Raw genomic sequence first — 16,197 nt, 5'->3', positions numbered from 1 at the left:
AAATACTGGTAAAAAACACTCTGGTTCGTTTCTTTTTTAAACCCTTAAGTGCATTCTTTGGAGTATCTCGATGGGGACAAATATTTATGCTTTAAAGGTGGATTTGATTTTTAACAACAGCCAAAATTCATTTAGATCAAAGTCTGGGGAATAAGGTGAATAATCGAGGTAAGTAATACCATGTTAGATTAAAAGATGAGGCTGATATAATTGAATAAGACTAGTTTTCTCATGAGGGTTGTGGATGGTTCTGAGGGCCAAAGAGTAGGAACAATGGCAGCATTGATGGGATAAATTGGCACCTTTCAAAGCAATTTCTTTAAAAGATTATATAGCATTGAGTGTAGCAACTTTGGGGATTTTTTTTTTTTTAAAGTGTATTAGTTCAGAAAGACCTTGTGTATCTTAGTGACCAGAAGCATAGGTTATAGAGTCAGTCCTGGAACCAAAGTTCAGCTCCAACATTTTTTTAGCTGTGTGACCTCAAGCGAGACACTCAACCTCTCTGAGCTTCATTTTCTTCATCTGAATAGAACGATTACAGTATTAACTACTTCAGAGGATGGCTACAGGGAATAAATAAGGTCGTACATATAAAACACCAGGTGATACATGTAAAGTACCTAGTCCACTGCATGACACATAGTAGTGCTCGATAATTAGTGGCTATGGTTGTTTTTCATGGGCACACGGTATACATACAAACGCACATCCTTCTTCACCCCTAGGTGGGAACAAATCTGTAATTTTGATTATATCTGTGGTGAGGTAATAATACAAGTAACCCTCATTTATTGAATACCCTTGGTGGGTCAGACCCTTCAAGCCTCACTATAACCTCCTTAGAGGTAGGTACTGTTATTGGACCTATTTTTACAGATGAGGAAATTGAAGCCTAATGGGGGTTAAAGGACTTGCCCAAAAGTATTTAGCCACAATGCTGTGAAGCCAGGCGTCTGACTCTGATACTGGCATGTGTAGGCCCTTCTCACGTGGCTGCTTACGAAGGCCAGTTGGACCGCTTCACAGGGACATGAGGACAGCGTGAGGAGGGGTTCAGGCATGGACTTTGGAACCACATGGGCTGGATTTGACTTTGAAGACAGCTTGCCTGCTTATCCCTTATCTGTCAGGTTGCCCCCCACAAGATCTTCCCCCACTATAAAGTAGGGCTAATGAAGAGATGCTGCAGGAGGAGCGTCTAGCCCAGAGTCACTGTTCGGGAAACGGGCTGTAATTAAATGTGAATGAAACTCGCAATTACTAGAACATTCTGCACAGAGTGGTTTTGGTCCCACATCCCGCTACCCTTGAGATACACACGCCTCCCAGGGGGAGAGGAGTACTGCTGTTCTGAAAGCCTCTGGTGATAGCCTAAGTATGAAAAACAGCCTTACTGATAGTGGAAAAGTCTCCTGAAAGTAGGCAAAGTGTTTCCATCAGATTACGGCCAAATTCCAGTGGGGGTGGGGGAGGTGACAGACAAAACCACTTAGTGTTCCTACGCGGCCCACAAGTTGACACTCTGATCAAACACTCTTTCTAACACGTGTTCCTGGAGAGCAGCCCCGTTATCTGGGGCTGGGGGCTGCTTGCTGACCCCCACTCCTGCCTGGGGCCACCCCCCCAATAGTGCTTTTTTACATAGCAACATTAAGAAAAACCAGAGTAGCCAGAGAAAAACAACATTGTTTGTGACGTAGTGTCTGGCTGGTGTAGAGCATTCATTCATCATTCATTCATTCATTCATTCAGTCATTCATTTATTCATTCATTCTTCTGCACGAGAGAAGTCAGCAGCCAGTCTTGCAGCTAAGAGGACCGTTATGGGTGAATTGTGTCCCCTACAAAATCCATATATTAAAGTCTTATCCCCAATACTCCAGAATGTGACTGTATTTAGAGATAAGGTTTCTAAATACGTGATTAAGTTAAATGTGGATGGGCCTTACTGTCCTTTTAATAAGAGGACATGAGGGCACAGGTCACATATACCAAGAGATGACCATGTGAGGACACGGTAAAAAGGTGTTGTCTGCACGTCAAGGAGAGGCCTCCGAAGAAATCAACGCCGCACACAACTTGATCTTGGACTGCCTGCCTCCAGAACCGTGAGAGAATAAATAAAGCCGTCCAGTCTGTGGTGTTTTGTTATGGCAACCCTAGCAGCATAATATAGGGCCTAACTTTCATTTCTGGGCTTGCACACAAGAGTTAGGGGAGAGGGTGGGGACCCCCTAGGTAGGGTATCACGTGGAGATGCTTCCTGTGGACCAGGGCACCCATGCGAGTGGCGTGGGACGTTCGTCACAAAGAGCCCCCTGGATTTTCCTGCCACATACCTGTGACCAATGCTCCTGGATGTCACCAGAGCAGGCTTCTTGACTTCCAAGGCCAGTTCCTCTGGCTCACCCAGGAAACTCCACGCTAGATTGCCCTGGAAGCTAAAAGTAGCTTTCAGACCGCTTGGGAATGACTCAGATTTGGGGGGACACATCTATCGAGGTGATTTTTGAAAAGAGGCTTATTTCTGCAATTATATCTGCTCAACACTTTTATCTGTTTTGTTGTTGCTTAAATAAACACTTGGTTAAATGACCCAGATTGTGTTTTCTGCCTGCCTTTTGAAAGAACAGAGTAACATAAATTTAAATACATATTGGGTAACAAATGCTTTATTTTATTTTATTTATTTTATTTTATTTTATAGATAGTCTGGAATCAACAATACTCAAAGATGTCACTGTGATTTCTTTTTTTGCCCCTAAAATTCTTCTCAACCTTCCAGTTTCGCATCATGTAGAAAATCAGGTGCTGTCCTAGTTACTGTTCCCTCAGCAAGTCACTGGTAGGGCCAACTTCTACAAACATGGACTTGAATTCCTACTTGGTCAGCATCAACTCATAATCCAGAAATTCTGTAATAAATATTGAAATTAAAATAGCTTTCCTCGTTGGGTATCTGCATTTCCTCACCTGCAAATAAGGAATTTTAGAGATGTTCTCTAAATATCTTTCAACTGCCAAGATTGTGGATTCTGTTTGGTAAGTTGGGCAAATATGTGAGCCTATGCTCCCCATACAGCCCCCCTTCCTTCTAACCCAAATCTTATTTATTTCATTCATTAGCTTAATAAATGCTGTTGAGAAAGTGACTGAATTAATTAATGAATGCCTACTGTGTTCCAGCCCCAGAGAGCACACAGATAAATACGACAGTTCCTGCCTCTCAGGAGCTCACACTCTGAAGGTGGAGACAGATGAATAAACACATGAGCTCCTCAGTTCAACTTTGTTTTCAGTTAGTTTTACTTGTTATGATAATAAAAATTTTAATTTATTTCGTGCCTACTCTGTCAAGCATGCTGCTGAGTGTTACATGATGAATCCTCATGCTTATTCTACAAAGCAGGAATTTTTTTTTATTTTTTATTTTTCTAGAGTTTTATTTATTTATCTGACAGAGAGAGGGGGAGAGAGAGAGAGAGAGAGAGAGAGAGAGAGAGAGAGAGCACAAGCAGGGGGAACAGTAGGCAGAGGGAGAGGGAGAAGCAGACTTCCTGCTGAGCAAAGAGCCTGACGCGGGGCTTGATCCCAGGACCCTGGGATCATGACCTGAGCTGAAGGCAGACGCTTAACCATCTGAGCCACCCAGGCTCCCCCCAAAGCAGGTATTACTGACTCTGTCTTAAAGATGAGCAAATGAAGACCAGCAAGTGACAGACCTAGGTCTGGTTGACTCCCTGTCATATATATAAATCAAGCTATATGAACTTTATTGTTTCTGGAATGAAAAGCAGGATGGTGCTATGATTTGATCTCAGTGAAAGATAGCAAGTGTTGCTGATTATGTTTTCAATTCGTGCATTTAACCAACATTTGTTGAACATCTTCTCAGTGTCTATACTAGACAATGGGGATAAAATTAGAAAGCTAAGCATTCTTCTGACCCGCTCCTGATGCAGTCAGTTTTAGTAAGGGAGGAAGAAGTGTCAACTCATAATTACAATCCTATGGGACCAATACTCAGATGTAATAGCAAAGGAATGCTCTGGGATCCCGGGGGGAGAGCAACTAACTGTAGGCTGGAGAAGTCAGGGATGGTGACTTTTGAGCTGAGTCTTGAAGATGATTAAGAATCCACTAGGCAGAAGATAGAAGGATGTTCCAAGCAGAGGGAACAGAATGTGCAAAAGTCTAGGGCTGTGAACAGAATACTGCTTTTGGGGAATGATGAGAAATTGTGTGTGACAGAGTAAAGAGACTGCAGGATGATGGAACCGGCTAGAGACGTTGAAGCGTCTCATTAAGAATTATCCTGTGACTGATGGAGATTTTCCCAGGGGGATAGTGACAGCCTAACAGGAGAACCCTGGCTCCAGTGTGGATCAGTGATTATCAGCCCTGGCCGCACACCAGAATAACATGGGGAGCTTTAAAAACCCTGATGCCTAACGCTACACACCAGATTAAACAAGAATTCCAGGCACTGGGACCCAGGTATTGGTGTTCAAAAAACCCCTCTCTAGGTGAATCCAGTTCAGCCAAAGTTGAGAACCACTGGTGTGAAGTCTCCAGAGAAGAAAGAATTGGTGGCTGGGGGGCCAGTTAGGGGACTACTGGGCAAGGTCTGGAGAATACCACCAGAGCAGTGGTTCTCAGACTTCAGTGTATCAGCATCACCTGTGAGGCTTGTTAAAATGCAGACTTTCTGGGCCCCAGCCCCCAGCTTCCAATTATGAAGATCCAGGGTGGGGCCTGAAAATTTGCATTTCTAACCATTTCCCAGGTGATGCTGATGCTACTGACGCAGGGATCTTACTTTGAGAACCATAGGTCTGTGGTCTGGCAGTGGAGATGGAGAGGAGAAAACAGATTGGAAGTTATTTTGGAGGTAGGTAGGAGGGGGATCAGGCAACTGGGTGGATGGTGATGCTGTTAACTGAAATGGGAATGGAGAAGACCTGTTTGCTTTGTTTATGATATAGGGGAGAAGACATTTGCACCTATAGGACTTGACCTGTTTGTTGGAAACGTCTAGGTGAAGGCTCCTAGTTGGCACCTGGCAATCCTTTTCTATGAGGAAGAAGTGAGGCAGATTCTGGGACAAATCAGACTTCGGATTTAGCCTAATTCAAGGTAGATATGGACTGATTACTCTGTATAGCTTGAGAATATATTTTACTTCTATCTGAGCCATTTTTTTTTTTCTGATGACAATGTTTAATCCGTGAAGGACTATGATAGTGTTTCGTTGGTCACTCCACAAAAAATGATCCACATTATACACAAGGCCTTAAACTTGGTTAAGTATATGTAGGTCCAAAGGTTTAAAAAGCTTCCACCAGTGTTTTCCATTTATTTTCACACATGAATTTGAAAAGTAAATATAACCTCTATTTATTTATTATATTGATAGTTACTATGTTTTCTTCTTATTTGTGAGAAGAGTCCAAGGCATTTGGCTGAGCCTCAGTTTCCCCAGTGGTAAAAAGGGGGGGTTGGATTTAGTCCTGCCAAGGACCCTTCCAACTCCCGCATTCCATGAGTTTACCTTTGACTCTGTGTCAGTTTTGCCAGAAGGATCTCCAGGAGCTGCTCATATTGGAAAGTTTTTTTTGCCCATTTTAACTTTTTTAGAGTACTTTTCTATCAAAAAATAGTAAGGCCCTATTGTCAAAACTATGTCTTAAAGGTATTTCCAAACTTGTTTCTTATTCCTCACTTGACAAGTCCTGTCACAGGGCTCCATCACTCCTGGACTAACAGCTACCAATAAACAGAAAATTATTTCCAACCAGCTAATATGCTGTTTACTTTCCAGAAAAATTGCACTTTCCAATCTGACAGTTGATCAAGGGGTATCCCGCTGCTGTCAGCAGGGAGAAATGTTTAAACACAGAGATGGGAGTTTAAACATTTTCTCATTATCACAGAATAAGGGAAAAAAACACACAAATAAATAAATAAGTAAAAATGGCATCCAGACTCTAACCCCCTGCTGGGATCGTAATGAAGCTGTGTCATGTGACCAAAAGGAGTGGGCTTTTATCTCTGGCCCAGTACCGTTATTCAAGTGACACCTGTCACATGACCCAACTTCAGTCTTTTATCTGCCTTCCCCAGCCACCCTTTTGGGGAATTGTCTTTTCTAGAGACGTGTGGCCCTTTACGGCCATTGTAGTGGGCTCTGTTAGTACGATTAGCCTGCCTTATGCATTTCTTGCCTCGAATCCCCTAGATCTTTCCTCAAATATTGTTTGAACATACTAAATTACAAAATACCTATAAAACTAAAAAAAAGGACAAATCTCAGAGGACAAAAAAAAATCAGTGCCATTATTTCATACAAGTTTGCAGGAATTGAAATTTGTCTGGAAATAAAAATATTTATATTTTAAAATACCTATCTTTATTTTTGAATGTTTATCAGAGCAGGAGGCTAATAAAACCCAAGTACACTTCATTATAAAAGTGCCTGCAACTGTGTGGCTCAGTTGGTTGGGTGACTGCTTTCGGCTCAGGTCATGATCTTGGAGTCCTGGAACCGAGTCCCGCATCAGGCTCCCGGCTCAGCAGGGAGCCTGCTTCTCCCTCTGACCCTCTCCCCTCTCATGCTGTTTCTCGCTGTCTCAAATAAATAAATAAATAAATAAATAAAATCTTAAAAAAAAAAAAGTGCCTGCAACTCTAGCTAGCCAGGCTCACCAGAGTGAACCATAGTCACAGCCAACCAGAACCAGGTGTGGTCACCTTCCTCCTAACCCCTAACTTCACTCTAAACCCCAACTAACTCTTTTATTCTTTAACTTGATTTCTTTTTGCCCTCCTAGACTCCTGCCTTACCTTGTTAACTAGAATCCCATGGTCTTGGCACCTTTAATTTTCCTGGTCCCTTTTTCTTCCATTTTACTATGACTACTACCACCATGTAACTACTGTCACCATCACCATCACCACAACCATGACCACCACCTCCATGATCACCACCACCACCACCACCATCACCACCACAACCATGACCACCACGTCCATGATCACCATCACCACAACCACCATCACCACCACAACAATGACCACCACGTCCATGATCACCACCACCACAACCACCATCATCACCACAACCATGACCACCACCTCCATGATCACCATCACCACAACCATGACCACCACCTCCATGATCACCACCACCACCACAACCATGACCACCACCTCCATGATCACCATCACCACAACCACCATCACCACCACAACCATGACCACCACCTCCATGAGCACCATCATCACAACCACAACCACCATCACCACCACAACCATGACCACCACCTCCATGATCACCACCGCTACTACTATTACCATCACCACCACCACCAGTACTACCACTAGCTAATTTGTATCATGCTTGCTATCTGCCAGGCACTGTTTAAAATACTCTAAGTATATTCACTCACTTAATCCTCACAAACCACTCTATGAGGTAGATACTGTTATTACCCCCATTTTACAAAGGAGACAGTCAGCACTGGATGAAAGACTTGATATGGGCAAGGGAGCTGGCTGTGTGGATGTTTGGGAGAAGGGGAGGAGCCAGGCAGAAGTCCAAGGAGCGAGCATGCCTCGTGTATTTAGACTATCCACAGATGCTTCCAACTTCTTTCTTTTTCCTTCAGCCATTCCACACTTTAGCTAGTACTCCATCTTTTCCATCCTTTCATGACAGTTTCTGAAAGATATTCTCTGCTTCTATTTTCTTACCACTCACTCTTTCACTGTAGTTTTCTATGACTACCATTCCATAGAAACTGCTCCCTTATAGGTCACTGATGACCAGTATGCACCACAATCTATGGCCTGCCTTAGTTTATTGCACCCTGACATTTTTCTTTGTAGGCCATTCAGTCTTAGAACATTCTTCTTAACTTTTGTCACCTAGAATGACTCTCATTTTTTGTTTCATCCCTCCAACCCATCAAAATCTAGCAACTAATGCTTTGTCTCCTTTGGTGCTTCTTCTCTCACCCCTGCACTTCTCTTTGTATTTGTTCTCTTGGGCAATTGCATCTTTGAGACTTCAAGGACATTATCATGTAGGTGATGCCCACATATAGCCAGTCCTCATTTCCTGGTCTCAGGTCAGCAGTTATAATTGTCTGATGCATACCTCAAACTCAAGATGTCCAAAACGAACTCATAGCCTTGTCTCTCAAACTAACTACCTGACTCTAAGTTATATAACAAGTTATCCAGTCCCCAGACTGGAAAGCTAATAGCCACTCTTCACCCCCACCCCCACCCCTGCTGCTCCCTGAACTCCAGACCCCACAATCAACTGTTTCTTGTCTGTTCAACAGTTGTTCCCACTTCTTCCTCAGTTATAAGAAAGTCGTGACTATTCAGGAATTCGCCCCTCAGGAAAGGTGATCCTAGCCTCAGATCAGGAGTAATTCCTGACCATTCTAAAGCAGTCATCTCATTACCTTTGCTAGCAATTTAGGAGTGGAGATATGACAGTCTGATCACTAAGATGTGAAGACAATGGTGCTTTCTTTGCCTGGGTGGCTCAGTCGGTTAAGCATCTGCCTTCAGCTCAGGTCATGATCCCAGGTCCTGGGATCGAGTCCCACATAGAGCTCCCTGCTGAGCAGGGAGCCTGCTTCTTCTCCCTCTCCCTCTGCCTGCCACTCCCCTTGCTTGTGCACTCTCCCTCTCTCTCTCTCTCTCTCGTTCTGTTAAATAAATAAATAAAATCTTAAAAAAACCAAACCCTTCCAAAGTGTAAGAAATTAAATCAGATAAAATTTTATAGGAATAATATTGTATTAGTTTATTGTTCATTAGCTCTTTTGGTTTTTTATTTGCTTGTTTTTAATAGATTTTGGTTTTTAGAGCAATTTTAGGTTCACAGCAATATTTAGCAGAAGTTACAGAAATTCTCCCTAAAAAAGAAGTTAGAGTCTTCCCATATACCTCCTGTTCCCACACATGCATAGCCTCCCCCTACCAGAACCTGCTTTGACACATCATTATCATCTGAATATGATAGTTTACATTAAGAGTCGTTCTTGGTCTTGTACATTCTACAGGTTTGGATAAATTTATATGACATGTATCCACCATTATAGTATCATGCTAGTTTCACTGCCTTAAAAATCCTCTGCACTCTGTCTATTCATCCCTCCCTCCTAACTCCTGGCAACCACTGATGTTTTTTCTTAAATTATTTTCTTTATTTGTGGAGGATCTTGTGCATCACATTTTTGATCAGTGAAACAGTGATTATAATCAATGACCTACAGATAGTTATAAAGTACTTAGACTCCTGTATGAAAGACACTGCGCGAACAAAGCAAAATATTTATTATAGCTATTTTCTTACACACACACACACACACACACACAAAACCATAGTAGGATCAGGACAGTAGCAAACTGAAAGATAATGGCTTATTTAAGACAAAATGAAAAATTGTTTTTGTTAACTCAGATGACGTTTTTCACTCCCCAGATAAATTGGGAGTGGCTACATCTTTGAGGGTTTTTTTTTTTTTTTGGTTTCAGAGGTACAGGTCTATGATTCATCAGTCTTATATAATACCCAGTGTTCCTTACATCACATGCCCTCCTTAATGTCCATCACCCAGTTACCCCATCCCTCAACCCTCCTCCCCTCCAGCAGCCCTCAGTTTGTTTTCTATGATAAGAGTCTCTTATGGTTTGTCTCCCTCTTTGGTTTCGTCCTGTTTCATTTTTCCCTCCTTTCCCCTATGATCCTCTGTTTTGTTTCTTAAATTCCACATATCAGGAGATCATATGGTAATTGTCTTTCTCTGATTGATTAATTTCACTTAGCATAATACCCTCTAGTTCCATCCACATCGTTGCAAATGACAAGATTTCATATTTTTGATGGCTGCATAATATTCCACTGTGTGTGATACATATATCACATCTTCTTTATCCTTTCATCTGTTGATGGACATCTGGGCTCTTTCCACAGTTTGGCTATTGTGGACATTGTTGCCATAAACATTGGGGTGCAGGTGCCCCTTCGGATCACTACATTTATATCTTTGGGGTAAATACTGAGTAGTGCAATTGCTGGGTCATAGGGTAGCTCTGTTTTCAACCTTTTTTTTTTTTTTTAAAGATTTTATTTATTTGTTTGACAGAGAGAGAGACAGCAAGAGAGGGAACACAAGCAGGGGGAGTGGGAGAGGGAGAAGCAGGCTTCCCGCTGATCAGGGAGCCCGATCATGACCCTGGGATCATGACCTGAGCTGAAGGCAGAAGCTTAACGACTGAGTCACCCAGGCGCCCCTGTTTTCAACTTTTTGAGGAACCTCCATACTGTTTTCCGGAGTGGCTGCACCAGCTTGCATTCCCACCAACAGTGTAGGAGGGTTCCCTTTCTCCACATCCTCGCCAATGTCTGTCATTTACTGACTTGATAATTTTAGCCCTTCTGACTGGTGTAGGTGGTATCTCATTATGGTTTTAATTTGGATTTCCCTGATGCCAAGTGATGTTGAGCACTTTTTCATGTGTTGGTTGGTCATTTGGATGTCTTCTTTGGAGAAATGTCTGTTCATGTCTTCTGCCTGTTTCTTGATTGGATTAGTTGTTCTTTGGGTGTTGAGTTTGATAAGTTCTTTATAGGTTTTGGATATTAGCCTTTTATCTGATATGCCATTTGCAAATATCTTTTCCCATTCTGTTGGTTGTCCTTTGGTTTTGTTGACTGTTTCCTTTGCTGTGCAAAAGCTTTTTTATCTTGATGAAGTCCTAGTAGTTCATTTTTGCCTTTGGAAACATGTCTAGCAAGAAGTTGCTACAGCCGAGGTTGATGAGGTTGCTGCCTGTGTTCTCCTCAAGGATTTTGATGGATTCCTATCTCACATTTAGGTCTTTCATTCATTTTGATTCATTTTTGTGTATGGTGTAAGGGAATGGTCCAGTTTCATTCTTCTGCATGGGGCTGTCCAATTTTCCCAACACCATTTGTTGAGGAGACTTTTTTTTTTTAAGATTTTATTTATTTATTTGACAGAGAGATAGCACAAGTAGGCAGAGTGGCAGGCAGAGGGAGACGGAGAAGCAAATTCCCCACTGAGCAGGGAGACCGATGCACAGCTCAATCCCAGGACCCTGGGATCATGACCTGAGCCGAAGGCAGACGCTTAACTGACTGAGCCACCCAGGTGCCCCGAAGAGACAGTCTTTTTTCCATTGACTATTCTTTCCTGCTTTGTCGAAGATTAGTTGACCATAGAGTTGAGGGTCCATTTCTGGGTTCTCTATTCTGTTCCATTGATCTATGTGTCTGTTTTTGTGCCAGTACCATACTGTCTTGATGATTATAGGTTTGTAATAGAGCTTGAAGTCCAGGATTGTGGTGCCACCAGCTTTGGTTTTATTTTTCAACATTCCTTTGGCTATTTGGGGTCTAGTTTCTGGTTCCATACAAATTTTAGGACTATTTGTTCCAGCTCTGTGAAAAAAGTAGATGGTATTTTGATAGGGATTGCATTAAATGTGTAGATTGCTCTAGGTAGCATAGACATTTTAACAATATTTGTTCTTTCATTCCATGAGTATTAAATATTTTTCCATTTCTTTGTGTCTTCCTCAATTTCTTTTGTGAGTATTCTATAGTTTTCTGAGGGCAGATACTTTGCTTCTTTGGTGAGGTTTATTCCTGGGTATATTATGGTTTTGGGTGCAATTGTAGATGGGATTGACTCCTCAATTTCTCTTTCTTCTGTCTCGTTGTTAGTGTATAGAAATGCAACTGATTTCTGTGCATTGATTTCATATCCTGCTACTTTGCTGAATTCCTGTAGGAGTTGTAGCAATTTTGGGGTGGACTCTTTTGGGTTTTCCACATAAAATATCATGTCATCTGCAAAGAGTGAGAGTTTGACTTCTTTGCTGATTCAGATGACTTTTATTTTTTTTGTTGTTGTTGTTGTCTGATTGCTGTGGCTAGGACTTCTAGTACTATGTTGAACAGCAGCGGTGATAATGGACATCCCTGCAGTGTTCCTGACCTTAGGGGAAATGCTCTCAGTTTTTCCCCATTAAGAATGATATTTGCTCTGGGCTTTTCATAGATGGCTTTTATGATATTGAGGTATGTTCCCTCTATCCCTATACTTTGAAGAGTTTTAATCAAGAAAGGAATGCTATACTTTGTCAAATGCTTTTTCTGCATCAGTTGAGAGGATCATATAGTTCTTGTCCTATCTTTTATTTATGTAGTGTATCACATTGATTTGTGGATGTTGAACCAACCTTGCAGCCCAGGGATAAATCCCACTTGGTTGTGGTAAATAATCCTTTTAATGTACTGTTGGATCCTATTGTCTAGTATCTTGGTGAGAATTTTTGCATTCATGTTCATCAGGGATATTGGTCTGTAATTCTCCTTTTTGGTGGGGCCTTTGTTGGGTTTTGGGAGTAAGGTAATGCTGGCCTCATAGAAGGAGTTTGGACGTTTTCCTTCCATTTCTATTTTTTGAAACAGCTTCAGAAAAATAGGTATTAATTCTTCTTTAAATGTTTGGTAGAATTCCCGTGGGAAGCCATCTGGCCCCGGGCTCTTGTTTGTTGGGAGATTTTTATTACTGCTTCAATTTCCTTGCTGGTTATGGGTCTGTTCAGGTTTTCTATTTCTTCCTGGTTCAGTTTTGGTAGTTCATAGGTTTCTAGGAATGCGTCCATTTCTTCCAGATTGCCTAATTTTTTGGCATATAGTTGCTCATAATATGTTCTTATAGTTGTATTTCTTCAGTCTCTCCTCTTTCAGTCGTGATTTTATTATTTGGGTCCTTTCTCTTTTCTTTTTGATAAGTCTGGCCAGGGGTTTATTGATCTTACTAATTTTTTTCAAAGAACCAGCTCCTAGTTTCGTTGATCTGTTCTACTGTTTTTCTGGTTTTGATTTGATTGATCTCTGCTCTAGTCTTCATTATTTCTCTTCTCCTGCTGGGTTTAGGCTTTATTTGCTGTCCTTTTTCCAGCTCCTTTAGGTGTAGGATTAGGTTGTGTATTTGAGACCTTCCTTGTTTCTTGAGAAAGGCTTGTAGTACTATATACTTCCCTCTTAGGACCACCTTTGCTGCATCCCAAAGATTTTGAATGGTTGTGTTTTCATTTTTATTTGTTTCCATGAATTTTTTAAATTCTTCTTTAATTTTCTGGTTGATCCATTCATTCTTTAGTAGGATGCTCTTTAGCCTCCATGTATTTGAGTTCTTTCCAATTTTCCACTTGTGATTGAGTTCCACTTACAAAGCATTGTGATCCAAAAATATGCAGGGAATGATCCCAATCTTTTGCTACCAGTTGAGACCTGATTTGTGACCCAGTATGTGATCTATTCTGGAGAATGTTCCATGTGCATGCAAGAAAAATGTGTATTCTGTTGCTTTGGGATGGAATGTTCTGAATATATCTGTGAAGTCCATCTGGTCCAGTGTGTCATTCAAAGCCCTTATTTCTTTGTTGATCTTCTGCTTAGATGATCTGTCCATTGCAGTGAGGGGGGTTTTAAAGTCCCCTACTATTATTGTATTATTATTGATGTGTTTCTTTAATTTTGCTATTAATTGGCTTATATAATTGGCTGCTTCTATGTTAGGGGCATAAATATTGACAATTGTTAGATCTTCCTATTGGCTGGACCCTTTAACTATGAGACAGTGTCCCTCCTCATCTCTTATTATAGTCTTTGGTTTAAAATCTAATTTGTCTGATATAAGGATTGCCACCCCAGCTTTCTTTTGATGTCCATTAGCATGATAAATGGTTTTCCACCCCCTCACTTTCAATCTAGAGGTGTCTTTGGGTCTAAAATGAGTCTCTTGCAGACAGCATATAGATGGGTCTTGCTTCTTTTTTTTTTTATCCAATCTGATACCCTGTGTCTTTTGACTGGGGCATTTAGCCCATTTACATTCAGAGTAACTGTTGAAAGATATGAATTTAGTGCCATTGTATTACCTGTAAAGTGACTGTTATTGTATATTGTCTCTGTTCCTTTCTGGTCTATGTTACTTTTGGGCTCCCTCTTTGCATAGAGGATCCCTTTTAATATTTCTTAGAGGGCTGGCTTGGTGATCACAAATTCTTTTAGTTTCTGTTTGTCCTGGAAGCCTTTTATCACTCCTTCTATTTTAAATGACATCCTAGCGGGATAAAGTATTCTTGGCTGCATATTTTTCTCATTTAGCACCCTGAATATATCATGTCAGTCCTTTCTGGCCTGCCAGGTTTCCATGGATAGGTCTACTGCCAATCTAATGTTTCTACCATTATAGATTACAGACCTCTTGTTCCAAGCTGCTTTCAGGATTTTCTCTTTGTCTCTGAGATTTGTTTTTTTTTTTTTTTAAAGATTTTATTTTTTTATTTGAGAGAGAGAATGAGAGATAGAGCACATGAGAGGGAAGAGGGTCCGAGGGAGAAGCAGACTCCCTGCCGAGCAGGGAGCCCGATGCGGGACTCGATCCCGGGACTCCAGGATCATGACCTGAGCCAAAGGCAGTCGCGTAACCAACTGAGCCACCCAGGCGCCCCTGTCTCTGAGATTTGTAAGTTTCACTATTATATGTTGGGGTGTTCACCTATTTTTATTGATTTTGAAGGGGGTTCTCTCTGCCTCCTGGATTTTGATGCCTGTTTCCTTCCTCAGATTAGGGAAGTTCTCTGCTACAATTTGCTCCAATATACCTTCTGCCCCCCTCTCTCTTTCTCCTTCTTCTAGGATCCCAATTATTCTAATATGGTTTTGCTTTATGGTATCACTTATCTCTTGGATTCTCCCCTCGTGATCCAGTAGTTATTTATCTCTCTTTTTCTCAGCTTCTTTATTCTCCATCATTTGGTCTTCTATATTACTAATTCTCTCTTCTGCCCACTTATCCTAGCAGTTAGAGCCTCCATTTTTTTAAATTTTATTTTATTATGTTATGTCATCATACATCATTAGTTTTTGATGTAGTGTTCCATGATTCATTGTTTGCGTATAACACCCAGTGCTCCATTTAATACGTGCCCTCCTTAATACCCATCACCAGACTAACCCATCCCCCCGACCCCTCCCTTCTAAAATCCTCAGTTTGTTTCTCAGAGTCCATAGTCTCCCATGGTTCATCTCCCCCTCTGATTCCCCCCCTTCATTTTTCCCTTCCTACTATCTTCCTTTATTTTTTTTTAACATATAATGTATTATTTGTTCCAGAGGTGCATGTCTGTGATTCATCAGTCTTACATAATTCACAGCACTCACCATAGCACATACCCTCCCCAATGTCCATCACCCAGTCACCCCATCCCTCCCACCCCCCACCACTCCAGCAACCCTCAGTTTGTTTCCTGAGATTAAGAATTCCTCATCAGTGAGATCATATGATACTTGTCTTTCTCTGATTGACTTATTTCGCTTAGTGTAATACCCTCTAGTTCCATCCATGTCATTGCAAATGGCAAGATTTCATGTATTTTTTTTTTTAAGATTTTATTTATTTGACAGAGAGAGACACAGCGAGAGAGGGAACACAAGCAGGGGGAGTGGGAGAGGGAGAAGCAGGCTTCCCGCTGAGCAGGGAGCCCAATGCGAGGCTCGATCCCAGGACCCTGGGATCATGACCTGAGCCGAAGGCAGACACTAAACGACTGAGCCACCCAGGCGCCCCATGATTTCATGTTTTTGATGGCTGCATAATATTCCATTGTATATATATACCACATCTTCTTTATCCATTTGTCTGTTGATGGACATCTTGTAGAACCTCCATTTTTATTGCATCTCATTAAAAGCCTTTTTTATTTTGACTTGATTAGATTTTAGTTCTTTTATTTCTCCAGAAAGGGATTCTCTAGTATCTTCTATGCTTTTTTCAAGCTCAGCTGGTATCTTTATATTCATTATTCTGAACTCTAGTTCTGACATCTTACTTATGTCCATACTGATTAGGTCCCTGGCAGTCAGTACTGCCTCTTGTTCTCTTTTTTGATGTGAGTTTTTCTGTCTTGTCATTCTGTCCAGAGAAGAGTAGATGAATGAGAGAATACTAAAATGGCAACAACAACCCCAGAGAAATATACACTAAACAAATCCAAAGAGACCTGAAACTGGAAAAAAAAATAAAATAAAAATAAGATGAAGAAAAAAAAGAGAATATAATCAGACAGGTG

This window comes from Zalophus californianus, chromosome 3 (assembly GCF_009762305.2).
Source record: "Zalophus californianus isolate mZalCal1 chromosome 3, mZalCal1.pri.v2, whole genome shotgun sequence".
NCBI classification, from domain to species: domain Eukaryota; kingdom Metazoa; phylum Chordata; class Mammalia; order Carnivora; family Otariidae; genus Zalophus; species Zalophus californianus.
Note: the sequence above shows the minus strand (reverse complement) of the source record.